Raw genomic sequence first — 14,168 nt, 5'->3', positions numbered from 1 at the left:
CACTGTCTACTCATCACTACAGCTCTGCAAGGCAGCCAGTCTTCTGCTTTGCTGCCCATGAGAATCCACGGAGAGCTTGTAAATGTCCCAGTGTCCATGTCCCACCCCTTACTGTCACATCAGAACTAGGGCCGGGGCTGGGAATCAGCATTTAGAAAGCCTCACAGCTGCATACCTTGGGCCACCAAATTTAAGAACCAGTGTTATCAGGAGGGTATTCTTATCTCTGTTATATAGAGTTCACAGGGGTAAGATTGCCAAAGGATTCACAGCAAGAAAGCGGGCAAAGCATGATTCAAAGTCAGGTCACTAAAATTTCAGTGCTTGTGTTTGTACTCACTATGTTATTTTGATTCAACAACCACATGAGATTGGAATTGTGAGCCAGTGAAAAAACCAAGATGTGTTTATGTATTTTATAAGCAGTGCAGTACAGTATATATTATTATCATCATCGCCATTGCCGTTGTTATTATTATTGGGTATTTGCTGCAGTTTGTGTCTTAGTTTTCTGTGTTGCATAACATATAGTACCAACTTAGTGGCTTAGACCAATACCCATTTATTATCTCATATATTCTGTGGGTCAGAAGTCTGGGAGAGGCTTACCTGGGCGCTCTGCTCAGGGTCTGACACGGTCTCACTTTCCAGTCAAGGTGTTAGCTGGGTTGTGTTCTCATCTGGAGACTGGACTATGGAAGCATCTCTTTTCCACGCTCTCTCAAGCTTTTGGTAGAATTCATCTCTTTGTAGAATTAATGAGATACTTATGACATCTTGTTTCTTCAAGGTTAGCAAAAGAGCATCACTGTAGCTATGAGTGTCTGCTTTCAGGGAGAGCTAAGGACTGCTTTACAGGGTTCACCAGATTAGGTGAGGCCCACCAACAATTACTTTTTTTTTTTTTTAAGTAGACTTTATTTTTTAGAGAAATTTTAAGTACATAGCAAAAATGAGAGGGAAGGTACAGAGATTTCCCATATACCCACTGTCTCCACACATGCATAGCCTCTCCCATGTTACTTTTGCTGACATCCCACAGCAGAATGGTGCTTTTGTTACAACTGATGAACCTACACTGACATGTCATTATCACCCAACGTCCATAGTTTACATTAGAGTTCACTCTTGTGTTGTACATTCTGCGGATCCTGACAAATGTATAATGACATGTATCCACCATTAAGTATCATGCAGAATAGTTTCACTATCCTAAAAATCCTCTGTGCTCTATCTGTTCATCTTTCCCTCTCCCCTAAGCCCTGGCAATCATTGATCTTTATATTTCTCCTTTATTTTGTCTTTTCTAGAATGTCATCTAGTTGGAATCATACAGTATGTAGCCTTTTTATTTTATTATTTTTTAAAGATTTTATTTATTTATTTGACAGAGAGAGACACAGTGAGAGAGGGAACACAAGCAGGGGGAGTGGGAGAGGGAGAAGCAGGCTTCCCGCTGAGCAGGGAGCCCAATGCGGGGCTTGATCCCAGGACGCTGGGATCATGACCTGAGCCGAAGGCAGACGCTTAACGACTGAGCCACCCAGGCGCCCCAGTATGTAGCTTTTTTAGATTGGCTTCTTTCACCTAGTAATGTGCATTTATGATTCCTCCATATCTTTTCATGGCTTGATCATTTTATTCCCTTTTTATTAACTCAAAGTCAACTGATTAAGGACTTTTTAATTTTGCAATTTCCCTTCACCTTTGCCATAGAACATAACATAACATAACCTAATCATGGGAATGATATCCTATGGTGATATCAGGGGGAAGGGATTATATAGGGCTGTACAAAAGGGCAGTGGGAGCCTTGGGGGCCCCTTAGAATTCAGTGTCCTCCCCTTGGGAAGCAGAGCAGGCCGTGACGGGCAGCACTTTCCAGAATGGAAGAGCACAGGAGCTCTGCTCTAACGGTATGTGCAGTTCCTGAGCCAGCAGTGGCTCTAACCATATAAGCAGTCTGTGAGCCAGCCCACAGTGTTCCACCAGTAACTCCATTACTCTGCACATAGCACCAGCACCTGACCGGTGTTGGGATCTGAGGTGCCCTACTCAGTGGTTTGTCTTTTAACCTATTTAAGGGGCAACGTAAGCACAGCATGATTTTCCATATGGAAAAACCCCAAGTCCTTTTTAGTGTGTGGTCAGCGCAGTGAACCACTTTGGGCAACGTGGAAGGAAAAAGTGCCTGTAGCAGGATGAAAAGTGAGGAGAGGGACACGGCAGGAGCAGCTCTGTTCTAAACACACGTTCGTTTGATTGGTGGAGGATGTTCCTGTTGGGACAGATGTGCTTGTTCAGGGCTGGGTGTAGGTGTCCACTCCCTTGAGATGATCTTCAGTGATGTACAAAAGGTTTATTTTCCCCAATCCAAAGGGCACAAGTCCCAGAGACCCTCCCGCACGGGTCACATCCATTTGTATTTGTTCTCAGAAGGCTCGCTTCTCTCTGCACTGGGCAGTACTCTGTCAGATCTGCCTGAAGTGAGGGCATAGCATTCAGTGAGCATGCACTGGGCATCCTAGATGCTGAGCAGAATGTCAGGGGTGGGGGGAGCTGTGCCCTCCGGGGGCTGGCTCTGCATGGGATGAGGACCCTGGGCATGGAGATGACAAAGGCTGTGGGAACAGAGGGGAAGGAGCACTGAACACCACTAGGGAGAGGAGAGACCGTGTTCTATTTACTCTTTGGCCACCTGCTGCTGTTTCCCAGTGGGGATTGTGCACGGGTGTTGATTCTACAGCACCAAACAGCAGAAAGCAGTCAACAAGTGAAACACAAAGACCCCTGGTGAGCATCGGGTTTCCTGTGCCATGAGTTCGTGTAGCAGCTTCGGGCTTTGGGCTTGCCGAGAACTTTCCGTGGTAATGTGCATTTAGGGGGTGGGGATTGAAAGAAGGATCTGGAAATCACCTTTTTCAGCTTAAGAACCGCTCGAAGAAATCCTTTAGCACGTAAGGCCAGGGTTGGCAAACTGCAGCCTCTCTTCTTGCTTGCTGTGGTATGGCCCACAGCCCAAGAATGGATTTGGCAGTTTGAAATGGTTGAAAAAATCGAAAGAAAATAGTATATATAAATATATATATATAAAATTACATGTATGTATATATATATAAAATTACATGTGAAATTTATATAAAAGTGACATTTCATTGTCCAAAAATAGAGTTTAATTGGCACCGAGCCACACCCGGTTGTTCCTGTGTATTGTCCATGGCTGCGTTGCAAGCGCAGACGCAGGGGTAAGTAGTTGCTACGGTCACAGTGTAACCTGCAGAGCCGAAGATATTTACTGTCTGGCCTTTTCCAGAACGACTTTGCTAACCTCTGCCTCAGATCACGGGGTACAGTAAGTGGAAAAAAAAACATACACCACTTGTAAACTAAGTGGAAGCGCGCATTCTGCCAATCTGTAAGATAAATAGAACACAAACAGACACCGTGGTAAGTATGGCTTGCAAAGCCTGGCCGGTAACTGAGGATAAGAAGCTTGGCAAGAGGTTGGGAAGTGGCACTGCGTTTAAAATAAAATCAGTTTCAACATTTACGTCTACCAGTGCCAATTCAAATATACAGAAGAAAACAAACAAAACCCTAATGTTGCTCCTTCTGGCAAGAATTCAGGGTAATTGGGGCCATTGGACGTGTTATCTGATCACATGCAAGCATGCTTCTTCTGGAAAACTCTATGGAGATGATAAAAGAATGGCCCACAAGTTTAAAGGAAGACTGACGCTCAGTTTCACCCTGAAAACAAATCGACCTGGGTTCTGGACCATTAGAACATCAAAGATCTGTTTTTCTTTCCTTTTCCTCTGACACTCTTGCCTTTTTATCTCGATCGATCTGTTTGCATTGTGGTTTATTCATGTGATCAAGATATTTATTGATCCCCCCCTCTTTGTCAGGCACTTCTCCCAGCACTTGCAGTTTACCCAGGACCAGTTCAAATTCGTGTCCTTATGGAGCTTATAGTCTACCAGGGAAATCAGAAAAATCCACAAGATACATTATGTGACTTGTGCCTTTTTACAAATAACCATAAGTAAAATACAAGGCATGTTAGGTAGTAAAGAGAGGCAAGAAAAAAAGTAACGTTGGCGAGGAGTGCAGGGCATGCATGTGCAGGCTGGGCTATGTTGCAGTTTTAGACAAAGGGCCACTGGTGATGGGAGGCTTATGAGAGAGGTCTTAACTAGTTGGCCTGAATGATCAACACTGGCATCAGTAAACATCTGAGAGTATCTTGAGTGTCTCCAGATAGGCCAGCAACTAGCTCAACCGCATAGGAAAAATAGGGTGATGTGGAAATGGCCAGAAAGCACTGGAAAAGCTCTCTAATTTCTGCCCCACTGACTTCGAATTGAAGATAATCCTGCAGCCTTCAAACTGGAACTGCAAACGTAACTTGTCAAGTGAATTAGTGTGACTGAATGAATCCAGGCAGCATTAAATGACCAATGAAACGGACACAGCCTGGTGTGAGATCTATTTCTCCATTCTGTGCTGTTGTCTGATGGTGGAGATAGTCCCTGGATCCTCTGGGAGCTCTCATTATCCTGGCCCCAACAGACCTTGCCTGAGACATACCTTTTCAAAGATCTAGAACCCCTTTCACATGGGAGTTAGATGCATTTGAATAAGCAGGTTCAGTAAATAACTGTGAAACTCTGCAAAATTGAACTTTCTTAAGTACTTTGTGTTAACTTGTTTTGTACTGACTAGAACGTTTGATCATCATCTTGAAGTAACAGATCAAATTAAGGTTTGGTTAGCTCTGTCCCTGCTCCGGAAGTAATTTTTCTGAATTTACACGCTCAGTTTCATTGCTTGGAATCACTTTGAACATATAAATGTATATCAGTGTACACACTTAAACATATCTACCTAAATATATATTAAAAATACAAAAGATAAAAATATACTTAATGTAATATATGTATATGTATAATGTTTCATATAATTACATATGCATGTTATCCACTTACATCCAGATAACTAGATAACTTATTGTAATGTCTCTGTTTTCAACCAGATATATCAAAATACCATATACAGTGTGTAAATGCATATCAAAATATATCTTTATTAAATACAGGAGAATGGAGTAGATCTAGAATGAGGATATATTTATGAGCATTGTCTCCCTGGTTTGTTTTGGAAAGATTTTTTTAAAGCTGAGCAGGGAACTAGAATTTAATTTATTTCTGGGAAGGAGTTGTAATTTGAATAAAAAATAAACAGATTTTCCCATGGGGTATGGAATGTAATTTGTAATGTAAATTTTGGGGAAAATGGTTATTTTTCTTTTCTAGGAACCTAAACAACTTTTAGAGGGGCTCTCTGTTCTCTTTGGAGAATTAATAGAGATAAGTCATCCAAAGGAAAGATAAAGTTCGAAACAAGAGAGTTCCACAGATAAAAACATCCTCCTAAGAGGTGGCAGGGGTGGCATGGGAGGGGCCTCCATCTGACCGATGTCTCCTTCCTGATGCTCATTGGTGCCTTTGTACAAATAACGAAGGGCAGAAGGCCCTTGTGCAAATCTTTGCTCTAGGCTGAGAAACAAAACTTAAAGATAGATAAAAGCATCATAACTGGATGAAATCTCTCCTTTTATTAAGTACTATTTGTATGTGATACTGTGTCCAAAATATAAAACTTTCAGTATCAGACATAGAGATAATTGATTTTGTCCTTTCAAATTCACTGTAAATGAAAACCATCTGAAAATTTGCCAGCTCTTTTCCAGTTATTATCTCTATTATATTTATTTCATTCTCCCCAAGTTTCTGGGTGATGATAGCCTAGAGTCATTTTGGGGAGCCTGGTCCTGATCCCTCCCTGCCCAGAGATCATGATGATATGGTCTGGGATGTGGCATAGGCATCCGGATTTTTACCCTTGCCCACCAGGATCCTAACATTCTGGCATTCTCCTTTTGTAGGAGAATTACAGTCCGTGCCTTCGCAGGGCCTCAGCAAACTGCATTTAATCTTTGTGATTCTCACCCCATCGATTAAAAGAAGTGACTCCCTTTACTCGAATGACAAAGCAATCAGTGCCGGAGTTAATTGGGGTCTTAACGACCTTGAACATGTACTGTTTGGGCATTTCTTTTCTATGGAGAACCCAAGATTAGCTAAAGCTATGGAATGCACATCTGTAATGCAAGGGGTGAGAGACAAAGATGATTGGGCAGAGGGGTGATGGGGGGAATTGTATTTACTGTTTCCTTCCCTTTCAGCTTTAGGTTTGGGTTCCTGGCTACCTCTGATTCAGGGAGAGAAGAAGCCAGGCACTCAGGGCAGCCCCAGGGGAGCCCCGAATATTGCCAGAGAGTTAGGTGGAGTGGGGACCTACTGGCTCACCTTTTCCCTGTCCCAGTTGCTGTGGGGCAGATAAGAAAATGGACTTGAGCAGCAGATAGGCCATCTTCAAAAAGATCTAACCCATGTCTTCACTTTCGCATCTCCAGCATAAAGAGAGAGCCCCCGTGTAGCAAGACTTAAATGAACTCACAAACAAAAGCATTAAACACGGTGTGGGGCATGTAGTAATTGCTCAATAAATGCACAAATTATTACTACTTTGGTACAACCCTTTATTGTTTCGGGCAGTGACAAAACTTCTTTTAGGATGTCAAGATTCTCTTTTTTTCCTTTTTCAAAGGAAGGTGAGGATATGGAGATAAAATAAAAAACACATACATGTGAAGTGTAGCTGTTAATTGGAGCAAGAGATCTTCAGAGAATTACTTCAAACGGAGCTCTGTAGACAATTGGAAGTGGTAGCATTACTCTGTGTGGGACTGTTCAGCCTTCAGCCCGGTGTTTCTTGAAATGGTGAGCTTTGCACTTGTTATTTCTTTCCTTCTCAAGCTCATACCTACCATCCTTCCTCTTGATGGCTTTTCCTCCAGGGCTAAGACATTACTCAAGACCCTTTGTTTTGCTGTAGTCGCTTGGACTTGGAGCACTTTAACTGTGATTTTTTCCCCTCTTAATTACTCTGTTAAATTGAGTCCCTTCTCCTCATTCCATTTCAAGTCTAGGAACACCCTTGACAGGAAATGTTCTGTCCATCTTTCATAGCATTTACACAAACTTCAAGTGTAGAATTAGGCATGCTGTGATCATTGGTCCGTGAATGGCCTTTGCTTTGTTTTTATTCCATTCAGTAAATAATATATTGAGCAGCCATTGAACCCAAGACTTAGGACATTGTTAATCACTTATACCACCTGTACTTTATCTTTTCTGCCTCCTCGCCCTCACAGTACCCAAAAGTCTGACGCTTGCATTTTTCATTCTCTTGCTTTGGCTTTCTTGCTGTTTTGTTTTGTTTTAAAGATTTTATTTAGCTATTTGAGAGAGAGAGTGTGTGTGTGTGGGAGAGAGAGCGTGAGTGGGGTGGGGGGGGTAGAGGCAGAGGGAGAGGGATAAGCAGACTCCCCGTTGAGCAGGGAGCTGGACATGGGGCTCGATCCCAGGACCCTGGGATCATGACCTGAGCCAAAGGCAGACGAATAACCAACTGATAACCACCCAGGCACTGCATTCTTGCTGTTTTATCACATACACATGTATACCTAAATCATATGTAGTTTACTTTTGCTTTTTTTTTTTTTTTATATTTCATTTAAAGAATATCATATGGGGACTTGCTTTTTTCACTCAACCTTCATTTCTAAGGTTTTTCTAAGATGTAGTTCATTCAGTTTGTCTCCCATAAGATACTGCACTGGGGAGCAATGCCATGATGATTTATCCATTCTCCTGTCTTAGGGCATCAGAGTTTTTAGACTTTTGCTTTTATAAACAGTGCTACTGGGGATATAGTCTCAGTCATGAACCTAGCACACATGTGCAAAGCTACTCTTGGATCATAGGCCAGCATGGAATAGCTGAGTGAACGATGGCACTAAATGTTTTCCTAAGAGCTGACACCACTTTATAGGCTTACTAGCAAGGTGTTTCTCCCTACTGATCCATTAGAATGGAGGGATAGACTCCTCTCCTAAGTCAGATAATACTCACTACTACTGCTTGGATTCCCCTTCACCCAACCATATCCACCGCTTGGGGCACACACTGCATTCTTTGTACTCACAGTGACTTTGTAAGGCAGATAATCTTTCTCATTTTGCAAAGAGGGAAGGTATAGCTAATGGATGAAATGCAATCAAGAGTTGACCCAGAGTAAGTAGATCCCATACTTTAGGCCGGTTCTGATCCTTTGAGGAAGCCAAAAGGACATTTCCAAGGTTAGGTCAGCATTTTGCATAATCACTTTTCCTATCTTTCTGAATATCCATTTGATGTCTGCCTTTCTGGAGTTGCAAGATTTGAAGGGTAGAAGCAACTGGGGTGGTTTTAAGCTGAAAGCACATCTGTAGCTAGGTAACTGGTCAAGAAATCACTGCAGTTGTTGTTTCTAGGTTTTTCCCAACGGTTTCACTTTCGGGTAGTGGAAGAGGCCTAGAGCGGAGGGCAGGGAGGCATGAATTATATATGGATGTCTTAACCTGAACGGGTCCTCCTTTTTATAATGAAACCCATTTGGACACCTACATGATTCCCAAGCCACCCCTTATGCCGTATGTATTTTTCCAGAGTATTTCTAGGCTGTCAGGATCATTTCCTAATATGTATGATGTGCTCTACAGGATGGTCTAGTAAAACAGTATCACTATATCTATCTGTTAGTAGCAAATCCAGGAGAGACTTGCTCCGCTTCATATCTGGAGTATATCAACCAGAGTAAGAACTTGACCGTGAAATATGGTGCTACTACTTTATCTTGGTGTTAGCAAATTCTAGACTGGTCCTGCCTTAATGTGTATTTAAAGTCTATTTTCCAGGGGTGCTTGGGTGGCTCAGTCAGGTAGGTGTCTGCCTTCGGCTCAGGTCATGATCGCAGGTTCCGGGATCAAGCCCTCAGTGGGGAGCCTGCTTCTCCCTCTCCCTCTCCCTCTCCCTCTGCTTGCCGCTCTGCCTACTTGTGCTCTCTCTCTCTCTCTCTGTCAAAAAAAAAAAAAAAAGGAACATTATAAAGTCTATTTTCCATTAAAAGAGCAATACCTCATTGTTATGATCAAAATGAAAAAAAAAAGGCAACAGTAAAAAGAGGGGTTAACACAATTATTTGTTGTTTGTACCACTCAAACATATTGACTGCTAACATTTTAGTGACTCTCTTTCCAGTCTTTTTAAATTTTTTTTAAAAGATTTTATTTATTTATTTGACAGAGAGAGGGACACAGCAAGAGAGGGAACACAAGCAGGGGGAGTGGGAGAGGGAGAAGCAGGCTTCCTGCGGAGCAGGGAGCCTGATGCGGGGCTCAATCCCAGGACCCTGGGATCATGACCTGAGCTGAAGGCAGACGCTTAACGACTGAGCCACCCAGGCGCCCCTCCAGTCTTTTTTAAAATCTATAATCTAAGATTGTGATGACAGGAAATATGTAATTCTGTATCCTGCACTTAATATTATAATGCATTTCTCCATTTTCTCCATATTTAATGACAGCATAATTTCCTAAATAATTTCTCCTACCTTTCCCCTTAATATTTCCTTCTTCTTGGTCTCCTTCAAGGATTTAGTAAATTATGGCCTATGAAATTAATGCATTTAAGTAAGATCTTGGATATTTTGTCTATTTCTGTGATCTGAATGCATCGTACATGGTACTTGAAATGAAAGGTAGCTAATTAGTAACATGAATGAGGACATGGTGGGTTTTGTAGTGTAGGGCCCAACCAACTCAGACCAGAGGTTCTTAGACATTTACATCAGCCTCACCTGGGGAGCTTGTGAAGACAGATGCCTGGGCACTATCAGCAGTAGCCAAACTGTGGAGAGAGCCCAGATGTCCATCGACAGATGAATGGATAAAGGAGATGTGGTGTATTTAGACAATGGAATATTCGTTAGCCATCAGAAAGAGTGAAATCTTGCCATTAGCAACGACGTGGATGGAACTAGAGTATATTATGCTAAGTGTGAAATAAGTCAGAGAAAGACAAATATCATACGATTTCACTCATATGTGGAACTTAAGAAACAAAACAGATGAAAATAGGGGAAGGGAAGGAAAAATAAGATAAAAACAAAGAGGGAGACAAACCATAAGAGACTCTTAAATGTAGAGAACAAAATGAGGGTTGCTAGAAGGGGGGGAGGGTGGGGGGGTTGGGGTAACTGGGTGATGGGCTTTAAGGAGGGCACTTGATGGAATGAGCACTGGGTGTTGTATGTGGGTGATGAATCACTGGATTCTGCTCCTGGAAATCAGTGTTGCGCTGTATGTTAACTCACTTGAATTTAAATAAAAGCAAAACAAAACAAAAACAGCCAGATGCCTGGGTACCCCCTCCCATTGATTCTGATCCTCTAGGTCTGTGGTGTGGGACCTGTGCATATATGCATTTTGAGCAAGCTTCCAGCTTGTGTGGCGGCAGCTGGCCCATTGAGTTGCTCTGATATACAAAACTGTGTCTTCTGATTTATGGTAATCATTTTTACACACTCATCTAACTGTTGTTGGTCATAAATGAAGGCAAACAAGTTAGTAAACCCCATGCAAAGGTCTCGGACCTCACTGGTCGTTAGATGGCATTTATTGTGGGAGAGATCATGTTAATATACAGTTTAGTTAACATTAAAGATTGAAGCTAAACTTTCAGGTCCCTTTTGCACTCATTTTCTGGCTTTCCTATGAAGAGAGGGGGTCGAGGTAAAGCTTTTTCTCAATTGTTTCTAACCCCCAAATAATGATTACTTTTTTGTCATCACCGATTGGAGTTCTTGGCCATTTTTTTTTGAAATGCTTTCTTGGACATCACACTGAGTGGAAGGCAGAACGTCCTTTAAGGTCTCCCCTGTTGAGCACCTGGGCCTCCTTGCTTAACTGCATGTGAAAACCCTCTATTTGGGGATTATGCAGGAGCGAATTTGAAGCTGGGTGTGGACCACGCCCATTCCCCTAGCAGCAGCTGTGGGCTCAAGAGAATGAAAAACAGTATTTCATAAATGAATTATGCAAATATGGTGTGGATTTTGGGGGTGGAGTCTGATTGTCTCCAAAAGCAGAATGCAAATTACTTGTTTGTGCACAGTCATTTTCTGTTCTGGGCACAGTTGCCTTCCTAGTACAAAATGTACTACTGGCAACTTGGGCTGCACCTCCATGAGCAAACCCGTGATCCGCAAATGCCATGTTCCAAAAGTTCTTTCTGGTGTGTTCTCTTCTATGGTAGGATGTGGGCTGTGTACACTGAGGAGTGATGTTTTCCAGGACCCCTGAGGGTATGAAAACTGTGGGCAGTTTCCCACTCTGCTTGCACATTCTCTTTTATGTTTTCAGGCAGAAAGCCCCATGGAACTGAACATAATTATTTTTTATTTTGTCTTCATCACACAAGGGGTTCTTTCAGTAAAACGACTTCCAGTCTGATGGGGCAGAATGGATCTTTTTGCTCCCCTTGAGTTTTATGGGCTTGAATGACAAAATAACCCCTTATGAAACAGTCATTTTGTTTTTTTGAGACAAACTTTGTGGACCCCTCCATTTGGCAGGGGCTCACTGTGAAAATGCAAAGCGAAAATTCTGCCCTGTGTATTTTGGACTGGCTCGGAATATTATAATGTCCTTGGACACTGAGTAGCCAGTGGAAAAGCTCTCTCTCGGGGGGAGACACAGATTTCATTTGAAGAAAGAGGGGAAGGAAGGTTGCATCCTGGCTCTTTCTGAGATTCTAGGATTATCCCTACCAAAAAAAAAAAAGTAGTTTCCCTAGCAACAAGAGATAAGAGAAAATGCTCGTAAATTTCCCCCACCTACTCATTTAAAAAAATGCAGTGAAGCAGATGGTTTGGATAATGCAGGTATTCCAGAGTCTAATTTACTCAGTGTCGATAGAAGGAGCATAAATATTGAAGTGTTTGTGCTCTGCAGTTTGCAAAACTGCAGCCTGACAACTCTTTCAAAGATGAGAGCTTTCCAAAGACCCAGCCTCTCTATCAATAATCCAAACGGGATATTGGCAAAGAGAAAGCATCAGAAGACCAAAATCCCTTGGCATAGGCAAAGGGGATGGATAGGCAGGGCAAAAAATTCAGCATGATTGGGCAATACAAGCTAAAAGAAAGCAAGGCTGTCGGAAGGATAGCTCGAAGGAAACAGAGATGACACGTTCAGAATTGTAAACCTTTGAGTAACGGCAAGAAATCTTTACAAAATCCATTTGTTTGGATTTTGGCCGTTCAGTGTTGTGTTGGACAGTGTCCCCTGCTTTCAAATGATGTTGCTTAATGAGGCTCCGTCTCCATAGTTCACCAGCTTGGTGGTTTTTCTTGGCCAAACCCCGCTACATTAATGACAGAGATGCATTTCTTGGCTTTACCACTGACGCGGCCTCTCACATGTTGGTAGAGGTGTATGAGAAGGCAAGAGAGCTTCGGGTCTCAGGTGGGAAAGGGCTAATAGATGAACATTTCTACTGATAGAAATGGAAAGGCTCTTTGTTCCTTGCATTGTAAATTATTAAAAATGATTTCTGGCCTGTGTTTGTGCAGAATGAAAATTTCAGTTCCTTTAATATTTATTTGGTGCCTATAACCTACATTCATGCTGTGCTCAGACAAATATGTGATATATGGATAAACTATTTTAAATTAAGCAAGAAAAGAAGTCAAGTTTGGAAACTTCAAAATGAAATTTGGAAACATTTATCTCTGTCTCTGTATTTGTCTCTCTATCATCTCTTTTTATGCGTGTCAATGGGATTTCCACCTGGATAATATGTATCTCTAAGGTATACAGATTCTGGGGCACCTGGGTGGCTCAGTCAGTTGAGTGACTCTTGATTTCGGCTCAGGTCGTGATCTCATGGTGATGAGGTTGATCCCTGTGTCAGGCTCTGCGCTCGGCATGGATTCTCCTTGGATTCTCTGTCTCCTTCTCCCTCTGTCCCTCTCCCTGCTTGTTCTCGTGCTCTCTCTCTCTCTCAAATAAATAAAAAAGATTTTATTTATTTATTCATGAGAGACAGAGAGAGAGGCAGAGGGAGAAGCGGGCTCCCTGCTCGCGGGACTTGATCCCAGGACCCCGGGATCATGACCTGAGCCGAAGGCAGACGCTCAACCATCTGAGCCACCCAGGCGCCCTCAAATAAATAAAATCTTAAAAAAAATTTTTAATTTATTTTATTTTAGAGAGAGAGAGAGAGAGCATGAGTGGGGTGAGGGGTAGAGGGAGAAGCAGGCTCCCCGCTGACCTGGCAGCCCAACATGGGGCTTGATCCCAGGACCCTGAGATCATGACATAAGCTGAAGGCAGACTCTTAACCGTCTGAGCCACCCAGGCGCCCTAAATAAATAAAATCTTAAAAAAAAAAAATAAGGTATTCAGATTTATTTTCCCTTTATATGCATTAAAGATAATATACTTAAACCCATTCTTTATTCCGCAGGAAAATATCAGATAATCCTGCGTCTATAATGAAATAGATAAGATAGTTTGGCAGGCAGAATGGCTGTGTTTCACCCCAAATACAGTGGCTTTTTGTTTGTTTGTTTTTGGCTGAAGTTCTTATTGTTTGGTGAATACAGGAGACTGGCTGAGATTTGCTGCTTCTGGAGTAGTTCCAGATAATTGTCAAGTGTGACCGATAAACACAATTTAATTTCCTCTCTTTAAGAAAGAGTTGAATGTATGCTGATAGTTACGTCAAAAATGTGTCAATTTTCCATTTTATGAGGGCTGTGAGGTTCATCATTGTTTGCCTCTCAATGGATTCAAGCCTTCTCGCTCATCTCAGGCACGTCCTCAGGAGATGAGCGCTTTGGGTCCCCCCTGCAGGACCCTCTCTGTCGTTTGGCTCTGATCAATCATGCTTGTTTATTAGGCAGGATGATTGAAGTGGTAGAGAGCATGGAAAAATAATCCTCCAGATGGCGAGATTTCCAGTCCACATTCATGAAGGCTTTTGGGAAGCCTCCAACTTCTATTTTATTTTATTTTATTGTTTAGGGGATCAACATGTATTATTTCATGGATGAGACGAGACTCTGGACTGAAGATAAACTAATTTATTGCAACTCTTAGCGGCCACAATGGATGGTTGAGGGCATGGGGATTGCCGTAAAATCTCTTTAAATTG

General features: G+C 42.3%; 1 protein-coding gene across 4 annotated transcripts in view; it reads left to right on the top strand.

Annotated features, from left to right (window-relative positions):
• The window catches only part of ANOS1 (anosmin 1), a 696,329-nt gene that overhangs the window by 102,146 nt on the left and 580,015 nt on the right, over positions 1-14,168 (top strand). For 2 of the 4 annotated variants that reach the window (XM_032391218.1, XM_032391221.1), the window contains one exon: positions 6,676-6,848. The exons of the other annotated variants lie outside the window; for them this stretch is intronic. The gene's annotated coding sequence lies outside the window, so the exon portion shown is untranslated. The remainder of the gene's footprint in view (positions 1-6,675; positions 6,849-14,168) is intronic. 4 annotated transcript variants of the gene reach the window in all.

This window comes from Phoca vitulina, unplaced genomic scaffold (assembly GCF_004348235.1).
Source record: "Phoca vitulina isolate PV1807 unplaced genomic scaffold, GSC_HSeal_1.0 scaffold60, whole genome shotgun sequence".
Lineage (NCBI taxonomy): Eukaryota > Metazoa > Chordata > Mammalia > Carnivora > Phocidae > Phoca > Phoca vitulina.
This window is presented reverse-complemented; position numbering and strand designations above follow the sequence as displayed.